Source organism: Heterodontus francisci, chromosome 35 (genome assembly GCF_036365525.1).
Source record: "Heterodontus francisci isolate sHetFra1 chromosome 35, sHetFra1.hap1, whole genome shotgun sequence".
Classification (NCBI taxonomy): Eukaryota; Metazoa; Chordata; class Chondrichthyes; order Heterodontiformes; family Heterodontidae; genus Heterodontus; species Heterodontus francisci.
Genome location: NC_090405.1, coordinates 21,988,925 through 21,992,812, shown reverse-complemented (window position 1 = coordinate 21,992,812; position 3,888 = coordinate 21,988,925). Strand labels below are relative to the sequence as shown.

Sequence of the window (3,888 nt, the reverse complement as noted above, 5' to 3'; positions counted from 1 at the left end):
ACCGGGAACACTTTTACACAAGACGGATCATATTTACACAACTGAGAAGATCTTTACCCAACAGGGAACCATTTTACATAATACCAGAGAGCATCTTTACACAACAGCGAATACAGTAAGAAAGAAAAGAAGCAAATTATTATCGTGCACAGGGAATGTGGGGTGGATTGTGATCTCAGACAGGGAATGTGGGATGGACTGGGATCTCACACAGGGAATGTGGGTGGACTGGGCTCTCACACAGGGAATGTGGGTTGGACTGGGATCTCACACACAGCCTCATGCTGTCCGAAAGACCCAGACAGCCAGTGAAGGACGTTTAAAACATAGTCACTGTTGTAGGAAATGCTGCATCCAATTTGCCACTAAGATCAATGTGATAATGAGCAGATAATCACTTGTTTTAGTGACGTTGAGGGATAAATACTGGCCAGGACAAGAGGGAGAGCTTAAAACAGAAAACACTGAAAATATTCTATTACACAGCAGGAAATATCTTTAAAAGAACACAGGGGACATCTTAACAGAGAACACGTTTCCATAAATCATCCGTCTTTCGCTGTCTCTTGCTGGTTTGCTCAGTAACTTTCTCTGTCTGTTCCTTTCTGGGTCCTGAAATCTCTTCCTGGTTTTCTGTGTGTCTTTCTCTGCCTGCCTGATTGTCGGTGCTGTTACTCAGTGTCCTTGTGCCATTGTGCAGCGAGGGTGAGTCTGTCAGCGAGTGTGTTGCTGAGTCTGGGTTCTTGAGCAATCTGACAACAATCCTATTTTGTTAAAAAAAAAATTGGGGAAATGAACATATTTCACTAATAGGCAGTTGAAATTGAAGTCCTCCGGTAGCAGAGTGGCGCAGCGGAAGCGTGCTGGGCCCATAACCCAGAGGTCGATGGATCGAAACCATTCTCTGCTATTCATATTTTGTAGTAACACAAATTGTTTACTTTCGAAACATCAAGTGTTTATCCACAATCACATCATGCTTCTTCAAACGCTTTATTGCAATCAGCTTTTTTCTTCCACTCAACACATCAATCAGCAACAAGTCTCACAAACCAATTTGTTGCGCACAGGAACACAAGCTGCACCAGCTGCAAACACGTTTCACCCCAGTCTCTCCTCTTTGTTAAACCATTCCTGCAGCGCCTCCTCTCCACCAGCAGATGTGAAACGACGGCAAATGGTCACAGTCAGGAGATGGTGAGTAACAGAAAGTAAAACAATAACACGCAAAACCTTTACTGAACATTGAATTCAATAATTTCCGAGCATGACAGCACCCACCACACACTCCCCCCGCCCTCTCCTTTTTATGTGTAGTTATTTTTCATTTTTTTCTTTTTAATTTGCTTATTTTATTTTAGGTTTTTTAGTGTGTTTAGTTTGTTTCTACTGTGCCTACCCACTGTTTCTGCTTTTTAATTTTTTTAATGCTTGTGCTTGGAGTGCTCTGTGCTTTACAGTCTATTTACACCCTCTCTGTAGTAATGCTTTGTCTTTCAGCACACCATTAACATACTCTGCTGAGTGATTCCAGCATTTCTTGTTTTTGTTTCAGATTTCCAGCATCCGCAGTATTTTGCTTTTATTTTACCATTAACATACGGTTGGCCTTTGTTCCATGACCTTCTGGTCAGTTATTCTCTGTGACCTTGTCCTATCAACACCTTCTCTTTTGTTATCTCTTCCCCCCCCCCCCCCCCCCCCCCCCCCACCTGCTTTATTTGCTTCAAATCTTTTACATTTCTAATATTTGTCAGTTCTGAAGAAGGGTCACTCCCTGAAAAGTTAACTATGTTTCTCTCTCCACAGATGCTGCCAGAGCTGCTGGGTATTTCCAGCATTTCTTGTGTTTATTTCAGACAAGTGCCCTGTTTCTCTATCTCAGTCTCATTGTCTCTCTCTCGCTCTGTCTGTCCCTCACTTTCTGCTTCCTAATAGTCTATTCTTGGTTTTCTGTGTTTTTCTCTCTGTGTCCCATTGTCGATGGTGTTACTCAGCGTCCTTGTAACATTGTGTAGCCAGGCTGAGCCTCCCAACACCTGTGTTGCTGTAATAAAAACAGAAAATGTTGGAAATGCTCATTAGGTCTGGCGGCATCTGTGGAGAGAGAAACAAAGTTAACGTGAGTTAACGAAACAGACCTGAAATGTTAACTGTTCTCTCTGCACAGATGCTGCCAGACCTACTGAGCAATTCAAGCATTTTCTGTTTATGTTTCAGATTTCCAGTATCCGCAGTATTTTGCTTTTGTACGTGTGTTGCTATGTCTGGGACTGTTTGAGTACAATGCTATTGCTTCATAAACAGCGTTGAAACAAGCATTTATCTCGCAAACACACAACACTAATACACAGCTGGATATAAACAGCAGCCTACAGCAGAGGGCGCAGTGGAATTTATTAACACAAATAATTCACCAACACATTATTTACTGCTCCCCACAATCACAACACGCTTAGTGTTAACACATTTTACTCTTTATTTACATCAACTTCTTGCTTCCAGTCAACACTTCAATCTGGAACACAGCTTCCAAATCACCTTTATTCACAAACCCGAACACAAGCTGCAAATGCTGCAAACACACACCAGCCGAGATTTTCCCCTTTCTGTCAACACATTCTTGCATCACTGCCTCTCCACCAACAGTTGCTGCTAGAATCATAAAATCATAGAATGGCTACAGCACAGAAGCAGGCCATTCAGCCTGTCGAACCCGTGCTGGCTCTCTGCCAGAGCAACTCACCTCGTCCCACTCCCCAGTCAGTTTAATTTCGAAGGTGGGGAAACTTATCGAAAGAATAATTCGAGACAACATTAATAGTCCCTTGGACAAATGTGGGTTAATTCAAGAAAGCCAGCATAGATTCCTTAAGGGAAAATCACGTTTAACTGTGCTGCTGGAGTTTTTTTGATGAGGTAACAGAGAGGGTTGATGAGGGCAATGCTGTTGATGTGGTCGACATGGACTGTCAAAAGGTCTGGCAGCATCTGAAACGTCACTGACCTGAAACGTGAACTTATTTCAGATTTCCAGCATCTGCAGTATTTTGCTTTTATTGCCTTTCAAAAGGTGTTTGATACAATGCAACACAACAGACTTGTGAGCAAATTTATAACTCATGGAGTATAAGGGACAGTAGTAACAGGGATATGGATGGCACAGTGGCACAGTGCAGCACTGCAGCCTCACAGCTCCAGCGACCCGGGTTCAATTCTGGGTACTGCCAGTGTGTAGTTTGCAAGTTCTCCCTGTGTCTGCGTGGGTTTTCGCCGGGTGTTCCAGTTTCCTCCCACAAGCCAAAAGACTTGCAGGTTGGTAAGTAAATTGGCCATTATAAATTGCCCCTAGCATAGGTAGGTGGTAGGGAAATAGAGGGACAGGTGGGGATGTGGTAGGAATATGGGATTAGTGTAGGATTAGTATATATGGGTGGTTGATGGTTGGCACAGACTCGGTGGGTCGAAGGGCTTGTTTCAGTGCTGTATCTCTAAAAAAAAATGGAATTGGCTGAGTGACGGGAAACAAAGTGTAGTGATCAATGGATGTTTTTCGGGCTAGGGGAAGGTTTGGAGTGGAGGTCACCAAGGGTCAGTGTTGGGACTCCTGCTTTTCCTGATATATATTAATTACCTAGACCTTGGTATACAGGGCAGAATTTCAAAGTTTGTGGATGTTATGAAAATTGGAAGCATTGTGAACTCTGAGGAGGATAGTGTAGAACTTCAAAAGGACATGGACAAGTTGGTGGAAAGGGCAGACAGATGGCAGGTGAAGTTCAATGTCGAGAAATGTCAATTGATAAATTTTGGTCAGAAGAACATGGAGAGACAATATAAAATAAAGGGTACAATTCTAAATGGGGTGCAGGAGCAGAAGGACCTGAG

General features: G+C 43.1%; 1 non-coding gene across 1 annotated transcript; it reads left to right on the top strand.

Annotated features, from left to right (window-relative positions):
* Positions 1–838: 838 nt before the first annotated feature.
* On the top strand, positions 839–910 carry trnam-cau (transfer RNA methionine (anticodon CAU)). The gene has a single exon. It is a non-coding gene; the product is annotated as a tRNA-Met (tRNA).
* Positions 911–3,888: the final 2,978 nt, after the last annotated feature.